The sequence below is a fragment of the Condylura cristata genome, unplaced genomic scaffold (assembly GCF_000260355.1).
Source record: "Condylura cristata isolate star-nosed mole 26May11 unplaced genomic scaffold, ConCri1.0 scaffold00023, whole genome shotgun sequence".
NCBI classification, from domain to species: domain Eukaryota; kingdom Metazoa; phylum Chordata; class Mammalia; order Eulipotyphla; family Talpidae; genus Condylura; species Condylura cristata.
In genome coordinates, this window is record NW_004567124.1 from 11,827,308 (window position 1) to 11,842,198 (window position 14,891).

General features: G+C 42.8%; 1 protein-coding gene across 1 annotated transcript in view; it reads left to right on the forward strand.

Moving 5' to 3' along the window:
* Window positions 1-14,891, forward strand: part of MYO1E (myosin IE) — a 193,963-nt gene that overhangs the window by 895 nt on the left and 178,177 nt on the right. The window lies entirely within an intron of this gene.

Below are 14,891 nucleotides of genomic sequence, written 5' to 3' on the forward strand. Positions count from 1 at the left end.
AGCAGGACGGGCGGGTCGCCGCCCGGCCAGAGCCCGCAGCTGTCCCATCTGGAACCCGCATGTAGGCGGGGGCGGCGCTGGCCGCACAAAGGCCGGCGGGGGCGCCAGGTAGAGCGAGCACCTGGCGGTGGGCAGGCTGCTGCGAGCGACAGCGACCTGGCGCAACCTGGCGCCACGCTGGCCTAGACCTGGCGCGGCCCGGTGGGGTCTTGGTGAGGAAAAGGCCGAGTAAACACCCCCACCCCTCCCCAAGTGCGAGGTGTACAGTGAGCGGCTCGCATGGGAGGAAGTCAAGTTTTTTGTTCTTTTTCCTTTGGCATTTTGGGAACATGTGGAAGTGGCTGGTGTTTGCACGGGCTCTTGTCTGACTTTTCCTCCACTGCAGCTTCCCCGCCCCAGCGCCCCTGCCCCCCAATAACCTTAGCCGCATCCCTGGGGCTCTGGTGTGGTGTACTTTTCTTTCCGAAGCACAAAAGCAAGGACTCTGTTTGGAAGAGATTGGCAGTCTCATCAGAAAAAAAAAATTGTGCTACAAGGCTTCATAGTTTCCACACTTGCTGCTTTTCAAGCCTGCTTAGGTGGATGAACTGGTCCTCTTCAGGTTGGTTTGGTGGCTTCTAAGGACTGCAAGTGGAGCTGGGTCACAGTGATAACCATTACTGCACTGATCTAGAAATCTTTATCCCACTTGGCCAGCCCGAGGGAAACTGAGCAGAGGCAAAGGCCCATCTGAACCAGCATACAAAATTTAGAAGCCGCCCTTAACCCACAGCTATGTTCAGTCAAAACAATGATTACCAGCAAACACAGCACCTTTTAAAAGGGCATCCTGGACCTGAGGTTTTCGTTTCTGAAGAGTCTAAACTTATGTCACCTTTGCAGCCAAGAGGACTCTTGATCTGTAAATTTCCTCTTTTAGTTTTGGGGTTTAAGAAGTTACTCTACCCACCTTATTTTTGGAACCTCTGTAGGGAACTATTTTCTTATGCTGAGTGTGTTTGGGTGGAACTACCTAACTGGGCCACTGCCTAATTGGCCAGTTGAACTTTGGCAATGTGATAGTCTAGTATTTTATATTGCTGTAATTATTTTCCATGGTTCAATATTTCTGGGAAAAAAAAGCATTTATATCAAGAGCTTAAAGAATCTTATTGAGTTGGAATATTTGAGTGGTAGTTGAAGAAAGTTAACTTCTTAGTCTCATTTTTCATACTGGGCAGACTAAAAAGTAGTCTAGGATGCCTTTATTTTTTTTTGCTGTGAGAAATCAAAAATGTCACGCGCAGTTCAATCCTGTAGCTTATGGCTGGTCATAAATGGGGTCATAAATGGGTGCAGGGGAGGCGTGCCTACCTACCCAATAGACGGCTTTCCAGAGCTGTGTTGTGTGTCATTGGAGGCCAGGATGTGGCTTACCTATTGATGGGTTCACTGCCAGCAGAACAGATGGCCGTGTTGTGGGCCGCCAGGAGATTCGGAGTAGCCAATACGGTTGCTCAGGCCATAGTTCCCTGACAGAAAAGTTGAAACAGCTGGCTCTCTTGAAATTAGAGATGGGCTGGATCTAGAGCCATTTAGCAAAAATGAAAAGAATCATTTCTTCACAGACTCCAAACATTGTCCATTAGTTTTGTGAAGTTGCTTCTAAATAAAATACCAGAATTTTAAATAATCAGAACCTATGATTGTATAAGACCCTTTCAAGCTAAAGGAGGCTGCATTTTGTGCCTAGCATTGTCTGGTTCAGCCCAGCTGTATCCCTAAGCTGCTTGAAACAGGAAGACAAGGGGTATTGCCTTCAGTGGCCGACTCAAGGCTGAGTTAACAGAGAGCATAATTAATCAGACCTCTGACTTAACTCTATGGAGAACACCTGTACTGTGATTCCTCTCTCCCCACCCAACCTCTGGTGTGGTATCTTTTCAGAAGTTTGGTAGTTCATCAGGAAGTCTCCCCACCTGTACCCCAGGCCATACTAAGGCTCACTCAGTTGTGACTCATACGAAAGATTGCCATTTTCTGACGCATGAATACAAAAGACAGTTTATAGTTCACCTAATGTCTTCCTGAAGACTCACTCTAGGCTACCTTTCTCCGTCTTTGGAAAACCAAGAACACTACCTGGCAGGCAATAGTAATTTATACCTTTTTTCCTTAGGAGACTTGAAGAGGTGGGGGGTGGGAGGGGAGAAACCTGAACATCTTTATCATTTAGTGTACTTAGGTTAGGAGGGCATATAACCTCCTTTGATTTTTTTTTTTTTGAAGATTTATTTATTTATGTTTGCAGAACTGGGGTACAGGCCAGACGTGTGGAGCGGTGAGAGGATTCACCAAAGACAGAGTGGGGAGCAGAACAGGCTGAGGGGAGCAGTGGGCTGGTCAGGAGAAATCTACTGTGCCATGTGGGTCACACCTCCGGGGCTGGCAGGGATTGAACTCATACGCTGAAGTGGCTTTAGCTTCTTAGTGCAGTGCTTTAACCTGCTGCGCCACCAGGGACGGTCCTAACCTCCTTTGATTTTAATTAATAATACACACCTAAGGTTTTTTTTATAGAATCTGGTTTTATTATCCACAAAATACATTTTCCTTTTGTGGCCATGTCCGGTTTGGACTGTCTAATCTATAGCTCATTCAGTTCTGTGAGTTAGGTATCTTGAAGTACTTATTCTGATTTGGCCATCCCTTCAGAATATGTTCCAGATGATTTTTTTCCTTACTGTTAGTCAGTTGCAGATAGTACACATATAATTACAAAGGAGTGGACTTATGAACTTGGAAATCAGGTGGTTGACTGACTGTAAGTTACATGAGTGCATGTTATATTGAATCTGAAATCCACTTCAGATGTTTTAAGGGAAAGTAAATGATTCTATTCCTGTTGATTAGTTTATCAGATTGCTAGTAAGACTCCTGCCCAAAACACAATACAAAACCAAAACAGAAAGGAAAGGCATGCATGTACAGAAAGGTTTTGACACAGACAGAGCATGAGGGCAACAGCTGGAGATCAGAACATTACCTAGGGGGCATAGGCATCTGGCCAACCTAGTGAGAAATACTTTACTAGCCCAGGGAAAGGAAGGAAGCCAGGGGCAGTGGATGGATAGAGAAGTGGAGGAAGCAGACAGTTGCAGAAGTTGAAGCCACGTCTTTTAGTTTTCCTGGGGATTTTCCCTTTTGGTGTTTGTAAACTCAATTATCTGCAAAGGTCATGATATAATTAGACTGACTTCTAGAGAGTTCCATCTGAAAAGGTGTCATTACTTGACCTTTGTCCTATGGGTACATCAACCCTATTACCTAACTTTTCAAGAGAAGATGGAAATCTAGGTTTTTATGTCCAGTCAGCCGTTCCTTTTAAAGTGTTGTGGTTGTTGAACAAACACCTATAGGTCAGTTGTTTGCAACCACTCTGTTGTCAATCTCAAAATGGCGTCCCGTGAATTACAGTGCTTCCTTCTAGGACTGTCTAACCCTTAGCTACATAACCGGGAGGGAGTGGTGGTAGATTTTCACTGATACACCCACACCTTCCTACCTTTTCCTTGAGAGGGAGTTGCCTGGTACTTTCAGCCCATGGAATCTCTAAGCTATTAAACAGAGGAAATCTGTACCCATCTGCTACTACTCAGAGTATTAAATACCAGTGTAGATCTGTGAGTGGTGAGGTATTAATTTTCTTACCACTAAACTTTTCTCCTTCATGCTCACCCCTACCCCCAGAACAATATTGCATTTGGACTTCATTTATTTCTCCTTTCTCAGTTGAGTCTCATGAATTTGAGATCTGTTTCAAGGATTGTTGTTCTTGGGGCCTGATAATGGGCAACAGTCAACATTTTGGTGAATATGACTTGGAATTTAATTTTTTGCTCATATACTTAGTGTCATGTGGTCATGTGTGACCAAGTGAAAGGGAGAACATGTAATACTTTGCATTTCCTGATGAGGAGTGGACTGGGTCTCTTTATTTGGTTAAAAACTTGTGAAGTCCCCTTTTTTTTTTTAAAGATTTATTTATGTATACAGAACTGGGGTACAGGCCAGAAGTGCAGGGGTGGTGAGAGGATTCACCAGAGACAGAGTGGGGGAGCAGAACAGGCCGACTGACAAAGTACACTGCTGAGGGGAGCAGAGGTCTGCCTCGCCATGTGGGAGCACCTCCAGAGCAGGAGGGGATCGAACTCATGCAGAAGTGGCTTTAGCTTCTTAGTGCTGTGCTCTAACCTGCTGTGCCACCAGGGAGGGGTGAAGGCCCTTTTTCATCAGCTTTTAAAAGCAGGCTCATTTTCAAACCCTACAAAAATGTAAGATATTGTGAGCTTCATAATGGGGTGTATAGATACTATGTACAGTCACGATTTTTCAAGTTTGAGTCATCTTACTATTATTTTTACAAAGATGCAGCAACTTTGTTTTTATCAGTAATATGATTCAAATGAGTTCCTCAATGATGAGCTTTTCATTTTCCATTTCTTTTTGTTTTTTAAAGATTTATTTATATATCGAAGAATTGGGGCAACAGGCCAGAGGTATGGGGGTGGGTAGGTGAGATGATTCACCAGAGAGAGAGGGAAACAGAACAGGCTGATTGACTGGCATACACTGTTGAGAGGAGCAGCGGGTGAGATAGGTGACGTCTGCTGCACCATATGGGTCAGTTGCCTGGTTGGGGATCAAACTCATGCTGCAGTGGCTGCCAATATCTTCACAGTGCTGTGCTTTTAACTCCTTGAGCCACTAGGAAGGTCCATTTTCTATTTACCCTGCTGCTGGGACTTAACATTTACAAAGAAAACAAGGGGTTAAAAATTAAATGCTAAAGGTATTAAAAATAAACACATCAGCCTTATAAGCACATTCTGTAATGATGATATACAAATTGTGTTTTGAATTTCAACTTCAGAGCTCTTTTTGGCAGAGATGAAAGGTTTAAGGTCATTCTAGTGAAGTGCTCTTTTTTCACCTGTGACGGCCATACTTGGGGAAAGTAGAGCCCTGAGAGTCACCACTAAAACAGTGACCTTGAGGAACTATAGAAAGTAACATTACATCCAGGTGAAGTGAGCCCTCCCTTCTGACTTGCCCCTATGGATGATGGCTCTCACTACCATCGTTCAAAGCAATTCTGAAATCATTTAAGAAAAAATTATTTTTTGCCTCCCTTTATTACCCAAAATATCAGTGTCCAGTCTAAGCACGCATCTTACTCACCAGATTTCTTACCTCTCAGCTGTTGCCCAAGGTACACCATGCCTCAAAGGAGGAAAAAATGGCCTCAATGAAGATGAGCAGAATCGGGGTGAACCGGCTCTGGAGGCAAAAGAGAAGGTGGCTTTTCTAGGAATAAGTTTTAAAAACTACTCTGAAAGGGCCATATGACTCTTCTGTGTTTTAACAGTTGGTACTTTATAACTGTATCGACATTGTAGAAAGCCTAGAACAAAACTTAAGACTTCTTTTGCCTCACTTCACAGAATGGTCCTGAGGGGCTAAGTGACTTTTAAAGTCTCAGAGCTACACTTTGGCTGAGCTGGCACCAGATCTAGGTTGTCTGATCTCAACCTAATAAAGACTTTCTCCAGTAAACCAGTGTGGTGGATTAGAGTCTATTTCCTGGGTCGAGCTTTTCTTCTGGGCCCCTTTGAGAAAGTCTTATGATGGAAAGTTGTTATTTATTTCTGATTCATTACTGTGTCAACTTTAAAAGATGGTTTAAGGAATACATTGAGTTTATTCATAATTCCACGGCCTTATCAGTAGTTATTTTCCTCTTTGGGTTTCCATCCAGTCTATCCAAACACATTGTTTTGATGTGGTATTGATGTGGTTGTAATGATAGGGCAACTACACAGTTTGTACTCTGCAATTCCCCACTTGTAAATCCTATTTCTTGGGAAACAATTTCCCATATTTTGGTGCAGGTATTAGAATCCCATGGAGTTCGGCTGCCCAACTTGAGTCACAATTTAGATCTCTGCAGCAGTGTGAGTCCCTCCCTACAGCCCCTCTAGTGTATGGTCTGGCGCAGAACAGGCAGACTCGGAGTAAACCACTCTCTCAAAATTTGGCACCAAACTGAGTGCAGTTCCTGCTCTTCCTAATCATGGTGTTAGACATATAACTTGTGGCATTTGTGAGTGCTCAGGCCTATGATTCCAATTTGGCAAATATGCATGGTCTTGTTGGGAATCCTCAGTGGCTAGAGAGGGGCAACTTTGAATCCCATAGTGGAGAAGACACAGCAGTTGTGAAGGTTGGCACACATGCCTGATACGGAGGAATTCTTATGCAATCATGTGCCAATCCCTGGGAGAACACAGATGAACTAAACATTGTCTCTGCTTATGGGAAGTGCACAGTTTAGTGGAGAAATAACAAGATACTTTCATATGGGTCATTTCTTTCTCATACCAATGATGTTTCTGTTGCCATTTTACATTTTAAGAAAACCACAGTGTAGTGAGATTTGTTTGGGACCCTCCAAATTGTATATAATGAGCCTGGTCTGTTAACTTCATGCTCTTTTTGAAAACAATTGAATAAATTCTGAATTTGACCTTTGAGTTTAAGTATCTATATAATACTTCATTATGATTTCCCAGGGATGGCATCACCAGTTAAAAAAACAAAACAAAACAAAACATTGCTCTTAATCAACTTTATTCAGTAATACTGGAGTGGAATAATTTAGAACTAAGGTCATTGTTAGGAATAGTAAGGGCCTTGGTTTTAATTTCGTTGTTCTGGGACTTTGCATATCACAGCATTTGGGGATTAGACGACATTATACTGGGACAAACATAAAAGTAAAGAAAATCTCTTAGGAGAGAGAAGAAAGCACTCGGATCTCAATTAGGTTAAAACTAATGGAAAATGTGATAGCCACAAGAAACCTGGCTCTTATATACATGACAGAAAACAAATTGGAAGATAACATTATTAGCCTGTTAGTTTAATTGCCATAACCCAAATTTTAATGCTGACAGCAATTCAGTGATATTACTTTTGATAGAATGACTTGGGCAGTACTGTCTGATTCTAAGCATATTTCAGCAGTGGTATAAAAAAAAATAGGGTTGTTTTTAGTATCCCAAATAGTTATTGGAAATTTTATATTTAAACATCGTAGTATTTAGTCGATTAAAAGTGTAAACAGCTTCCTCCAAAATTTGGGAATGCTCAATGAAGAATTATGTATGAAAAACAATGGCAATTTCCCCTTTCTCTATAGGTTTATCAGATTTTTTTTGTATTTGTGGGTATCTTAAAATATGTTAGAAACAGAAAACCAAAAACCAAATTTTAGGTTTTCTAAATCTATTATCTGGATATATATTCATGTATGCATGAATGCATGTATGTATTATTCTGTGGTTGTAATATCTTTCCAATTAAGAAGAAACACACACAGTTTCATATACTTCCAGGAGGCTCCTCAGACTCCATTTGATAACATTCTAAGACGTGTAGCAAACATTATCTTGAGGTGAATATTATTGAGTGTGATCAATATTTAGATCTGTCAGGTTATTTTAAAAGATTTATTTATGGGCCCTCCCTGGTGGCACAGCTGGTTAAAGCACAGCACTGAGAAGCTAAAGCCACTTCCACATAAGTTCAATTCTCGCCTGCCCCGGAGGTGACCTCATGCCTCATGGTGTGGCAGACCTCTCCTGACCCGCCCACTGCTCCCCACAGCAATGTGCTTCGTCCATCTGCCTGATCTGCTTGCTCCCCACTGTGTCCCTGGTGAAGCCTCTTGCCACCCCTGAGCCTCTGGCCTGTACCCCAGTTCTGCATTCACAAATCTTTAAAAAAAAAGATGTATGTATACAAGAACTGGGGTGCAAGCCAGAGGGTGCTGGGATGGGAAAGGCTTCACCAGAGACACAGTGGGGAGCAGTACAGGCAGATCTATTGAAATACCCTGATGAGGGGAGCAGCAGGCAAGTCAGGAGAGGTCTGCAGCAGCTCCATGTGGGTCAGCTCCCTGTCTGGAATTAAACTCCTGCTGCAGTGGCTGTGAATAGCTTGATAGCTCCAGACTTAACCCCTGCGCCATCAGGGAGACCCTTCTCAGTCACCTTTTCTTAACTGCACCACCAGGGAGACACCCATAGTCACCTTTTCTTAACTTACTGTGTAGCATAGTTCTTGATGGAACTAATGACAAACTTGGTGGCTTAAATAGTAAATACTTACCATTCCTGGCTTGTTTACATAGCAGTGGTCACAAGGTTTCTGAGAACAGTAAGAGAGTGTGCAAGCCCAAGTACGTAGTTTTTAAATTTCTTCTTGCTTGCTGTCCCATTGGCTAAAGCAAGTCATGAGACCTCACCCAGAATGGTGTGAGAAAATGATCTCTAGTCAGAGACAGCCCCTCACACCCATCTCAACCTTTTCTTGCACTTTAATTAAGTGAATACATAGAGGCAGGAATAGATTCAGTGACAAATCTGACCCTCTGAACTCCTGTGTACAATAAAATAAAGATATCCCCTTCCTTTCTGGCATGTGTGCTGTTGTTTTCTAAGTACAAGGAATTGGAACTGTCATTTTTTTGTATTACAGACATTCAGTATGATTTCTAAATTGCTATTTTTGTTGGGGAAGAACAGTAGAGGCAAACCTATCAAGGAGAACAATAAATTTCTGTTAAGATACTTTGTGAAAACAATTAACAATTTTACACTAAGTCTAAGAGCAATGAATCATGCTAAACTAGACTGGACTAGACCGCCTGTTAGATGGTGGAATATCATTGTTTGAAACAAGTGGGATGTACTAGTCTCTGCTGATTTTGCTGGCATTGAACTATCTCTGTAAAGGAAGAGATCTTCACATAATTACACAAAATTACATTTTTTTCTTGGTTGAAAGTCTTGTCTTTTGGACCGGAGGATGGTCCCCAAAATAACTGTGTCTTGTCCATATTCTGTGAGGCACAGACTATGCTATCTGTGGGCTTCTCAATAAGATGTAAATTGAGAAGGATTAACTTAATGTTTCTTTTGAGTTTGGGGCATAAGCTAAACTATGAATTTGACTTTGTGTTTTAAACAGAAAATTAAAAACTATACAGTGGGAGAAAATTCACTCCCCAATTTTAACACTTGACAACTCAAGGCCATTCTTGTTTTTTCCATTTTGTTAACGTGGTGTATGGTGTTGATTGCTTTGTGGATGTTGAACCATTCTTGCCTCCTGGGAATAAGTGCCAATACATGCTCTATAGTCCTTTTAATATATTGCTGAATTAAATTTGATAGTACTTTCTTAAAGATAGTTGCATCTATGGCCATCTGGGATTTTGGCTATAATTTTCTTGTGGCATCCTTGTATGACTTATATCAGGGTAAACTGGCCTTGTAAAATGAGTTTGGATAAAATAACCTTCTGTTTTGGGGAGAGTCTTCTTTAAAGAAAAAGCAGCTTTGCCAGTGGCACAATTTTTGTTTGAGAGGTTTTAATTACTACTTCAATTTCTTTACGTGTTTGTTCAGATTTTCTGTTTCTTGATGGTTCAGTCTTATAGGTTGTATATTTCTAGGAATTTATTGAGGTTGTCCAGTTGACACATAGTTTTCTAAATTCATTTATTTTGAGGCAAATCCTCTCTATTGTATCTTATGTCTGTATTAGAAATGATACATAATATCATTTCATCCTATCTCTATATTACATTGACTTTTAGATAAAACAAATCTTACTCAGTACTAACTATTCTTTGGATTGAAGGAAGGAGTGTGTCTCAGAGAACCAAAACAAGTAGCTTTATTTTCACTTTAACTAGCAGGAATTTTCTTTTTACAGAATAATCTAGGCGTCTTTAATTACGAGGCATCTTGCTTAAAACTTTGCCCTGTCTCGCCCACAGCAATTTCTGACAGTGTCCAGATAGTTGGTGTCCATAGTCTAGACTGCCGCACCTACTGTTCTCACCTCAAGTTCTATTCAGGAACTACCTCTATGATCGATATGTCTATATTCCATTTCATACAGAACTGTGTTATGGTGATGACTGAATAAGTAGAATTTCTCTTTAAAATGATCAGGTAGGGCCCTCCCTGGTGGCACAGCTGGTTAGAGCACAGCACTAAGAAGCTAAAGCCACTTCAGCATGAATTCTATCCTCACCTTCCTGGGAGGTGACCACACTGCGCGAGGCAGACCTCTCCTGGCCCGCCCACTGCTCCCCTCAGCAGTATGCTTTGTCGATCTGCCTGTTCTGCTCCCCACTCTGTCTCTGGTAAATCCTCTCACCGCCCTTGCACCTCTGGCCTGTACCCCAGCTCTGTATGCATAAATCCATAAATCTTTAAAAAAAAAATTGATAATTCTAAACATAAAATGTCAAGATGAAAAATATTATAGCGACTATTAGGCGTAGGGTACAGCCTATGAAATTATGTTGAAATTGTGTCTTGGCTATATGGGCATATTTTCCTAGCAAGAAGATGAATAAATTTCTGAAAGTAGTCCACGGCTCCCCAAATCACCCTCTAAGGTCCAGAGATTTAAGTCGCTTGAACAATATTACTCTGGCAAGTTAAAAGAAGTTTCTACAATGCCAGTCTTTTGACCCATAGTCCAGGGATCTTGATCCTGAATCTGCTTTTATAGAAGATGTTTGAAAATCAAACATAGTCAGCATAGTTAGGCATTAGAGGGAAGATTAAAAGTGGTAAGTTAAAGTAATTTTTTAAAAAGATTTATTTATTCATACAGCACTGGGGTACAGGCCAGAGATGCGGAGGGTGAGAGGCTTCACCAGAGACAGAGTGGGGAGCAGAACAGGCAGATCGACAAAGTACACTGCTGAGGGGAGCAGCAGGCGGGTCAGGAGAGGTCTGCCGCGCCATGTGGATCTTCTCCAGGGCAGGCGGGGATCGAACTCATGTGGAAGTGACTTAAGCTTCATAGTGCTGTGTTTTAACCCGCTGTGCCACCAGGGAGGGCCAAGTTAAAGTAATTTTTGTAACACTTCAAGAAACACCGAAACAGTGTTACCATGAGGTAATAGTGTGTATTGGTTTTTTTCAGAGTAGTACTAATAAAGCATAAAATAGTCAGTGTTGGGCTTATGTTTTCTCATTATTAACCTATGGCCACTTGAGAAATAGGTACATGCACTACAGCCTTCAAATATGAATCAAAGATTTTGACTTTGTGTAAGTAATTGAAAGCTCATTAATTCCCTGGTGAGGATTTACTCTTATTAATTATAAAATTAATTCTTACTTAACATTATTTGAGGACACGTAATAAGAAGAAAATGGCTGGTCTCTAGTAACTGCACTACACAACCTTTTGTGCTCTGATTCCATTATTAGGACTAGGATTCGGGGTGTAGAAAAAACCATGGTAGCTTTTTCCTTATGGCTCTTATCCCTGACACCAAGCCCCAACCACACCCTCCAGCTATCTAGCATTATGTTTCCTCACCAGGTCTCTTGGCCTTGGGATGTGGGAGGCATGAAATTGGAGAGCTAGAGAAGGCAGGACACATACTTGCACCTGCTCAGGAGGACACCTGGTGAAGACTGCCAAGGAAGGGGAGCAGGGGAGCTTGGGAGCTCCGTCTCCTTCCTTGTGTCCTGGAGCACTGTCCAGTGAGAATGGAGAGCCCCCGTGTTAAGAATTGTCTGCTGTTCTCTCCAGAGACTGATAACTGATACTGACATCTTTAGGGCTATGAATCAGTCTTCATATTTACAGTTGTGTCAAGTGTCAGTTGGCAGAGGTGTGTTTGAATGCTCTCAATATAAGGTGTATACCACCTGCCAGCTCTCTCTGACTTGTACCCAACTTTTTGCTGTGTCTCACCAAGATGGTCTGGCCAAGTTCAAACACTTGCTGTGCCCCTTCCAGACCTGGATGTTCTCACCGTTGACATCCCATGATCTCATTACCTGGTGCCAGTTCTATCTTCTTGACTTTCATGGTTAGAATTCATCTCCCCTTGAATCCCCTTCTCTTAGCTTACTTGCAGTTATCTTGTGATTGTTTATGAGCATTTACTTTCCCTTCAGATGACTTTCTTTTCAGGTGGAGCCTTCCTTTTCTTGTTCATCTTTGTGTCCCACCCTCTCTCTCCCTCACTTTGTGACTTGTAACACTAGGTTGATAGTATACTATTTTTAAACTTCCTAGGGGAAAATGCTTATACTTCCTTCTGATGTGTGTGAGTTCCTTAAAACTACTTCCTAGTTTTGATTGTGAGGCACTAAAGGAAACCACAGAACTGCCAGCACCTCTGCCAACACTGAGGCACACTTATAATTCCCTCCAGTGAACAGCTGCTCAGGGTTACTTTGCTAATGGAATGGACCAGGGGAGAATGAATCAGTGAAAGCACCCGTGATTCAGATATCACCAGAGCCTTAGTGGCAATGAAGAAGTTGTCTGATGTAGGTGTCACTCTTCACTTCATTCAGCTTGCCATTTGCCGAGATGGAATAGTGACAGAGAAGGTACAGTGACAGATAAAGATGCATAAAGAGGGCATCTGAAAGTTGAGAATGCTCATTGGTGCAAGGCAGGAGGATGCTGTCTGCTCATCTTCAGGGCTCTTTTTTATTCATAGGGCAGAAGTCAGGACAGTTACCAGCAAACACCTCCCCCCCCCCCATGTTTTGGATCTGTAAAGAAAGATAGTTCTCCCAGAAAACAGAATCTGTTTCTGTTGTCGGTGATTTTCACAAGGATGTATGTTTAAGAAGTGGGCAGATTTAGTAGATCGAGAAAGGAATTATGAGTATTGAAATGGGATTTTGAAGCAATGCGCTTGTTTATTGCATGTGGTTTGGGAGGGTAGGTTGAATTCAGATGTTTAAATTCACCTGTAGTCCATACACAGGCACGCACATACAAACTGTCCTTTTGGAATCTTTTATTGGCATGCTTGCACCAATACTGTGGGCAGATTGGATTGTTCTTTCTGAGCTTTTGGGAGTGTTCCCATGCTCAGCTCCAGGTGTACGGGGTGAGCTGTTCTAAGCTCTCCAGGAGGTGAATGAAGTGGCCTCCAAAGTGAGCAGGAGGGAAGTTTAGGTAATTTGTGAGTTCTGGAAAAATAGGTACCAGTTAAAATGTTTTGAATGCGGAATTTTGAGTGACTGGTAGACCAGGAATGGAGGAATTGAGAGACGCGTAGTAAATTAGGGGCACTCTAGCCTACGAAAGGCAAATTTTAGAGTGACGATAACTCGTGCAATATTTATTGTGCTGTCTGGGTGGGTTATAATCTAAAGGACATGGGCCACACTCCTTTTTTCATATGTTTATCATGAAGTGCAATGTCTGGCATGTGGTAGAATTGGTTACTTTGCTGAATTAAACCAAATATTCCCACTAGGCCAAAAACTTTCCAGTATAGCTCAGTGGGAGAAGGCTGTTTCCACTGAAAGAGTGATTGATGAGAGTTGGTAGATTAATGTAGACAGTTAACTAATTGTAGACTGGAAATGTTTTTCAATGATAAAAATAGCCCCCCTCAGATAAAACCACTAGGGCTTCCTTTTAAGTTTTCTTTTAATAGAACAGGATATTAGCATGTCCAGCTCAGCCCCTGCAGAAGGTCAAAATGGCAAAGGCACACTGGGTGGGCTGGCTCTTTCTCATCCAGCCTTCCTTCTGCTGAGACCTGAGGCTAGGTCAAGGCCTGAGGCCATGCAGCCAGTCCCAGTTGGCCCTGTTAACTGGGCAGTGAGAGGAGCATCCCAGGGCCCCCAAACCTGCCCACTTTAAATAGGTTCTCCCATCCATCACATCAAAACAAAACACATAGACCTTTAATAGAAAGGAACTTTAATACAATTGTAACAGGTACAGGTTTCATGGACTGCGCCACTCTCCAGATGCTGGAACTCCAAATCCCGTCAGTACAAGAAGCAGCATGCTGGGACGTGAGGGCGGAGCTGAGCAGCCAGGTTGGGATAAAACCGGACATGTGGGCTCTGGGGGGACCTGGTGGTTCGCAGCTGATCGTTTTGGCGCTCAGTCGGTTTTCAGGGTGCTGGTGGAATCCAAGTCAGCAGAACTGGTAGGACATCCTAGTTAACCTGTGTTTCTTTCCCTCTTTCTCTAGGGTATTCCTTTACCTTTCTCCTTATAAATAAATCCATTATTTAACCTTTTGAGTGTGTCCATAATACCATTGAATCGTAAGGGCACCGGTGAAGACCCACAGACAGGCAACATAATTCAAATTGGGGTGCCCTGTAACACAACGAGCGTGCCATACAGAAATGACAAAGAATATCGTTTCCAAATCAAACACCCAAAGTTAACCCATCCCCTCGTGGATAAAAGTCTACCCCAAAGGGACTGGCCCAAAAGCAGGGCCCGAAAACCCGCCACGAGTCTAAAGTACCTTCCAGTGGGGACCCAAGAAAAGGGTCAGAAATGGCCAGACAAGCCTGAGAGGAAAAGAGCAAAATCACAGCCAAGACAAAAACTGCCCTAGTTAACCTCCCCATGGGTCTTTCACCCACATCTTCCATCCAGTCCAGGGCCAAGAAGCCAGTGAAGCTTCTTCACTGTCTCTGCTCCATGTGCTTCCTCCAGCCCCCTTCTTGCTCTCCTTCCTGCTTCCTTCTTCCTCAGTCTCCTTTCCAGCTCCTCCCTGCCCAGTTCCACCTTCCTTTGGGTGGGGCAGGGAAATTGGAACCTCCCCTTTTCCTGAGCACCACTCAGTTTCAGTCCCCTCAATGGTTGGTGGTGCAGAATTGAAACCATGACCCACAAGGGTCCCCAACTCCAAGGGTTCCCATTTCCAATCAGGCACCCACCTGGCAAGGAGAGCCATCCAGTTCTAGCCAATTCTCAAGGCACCTGCCCTAGTGAGAGTGACCCTGCCCTAGCAGAGAGTGGCTGGGCTG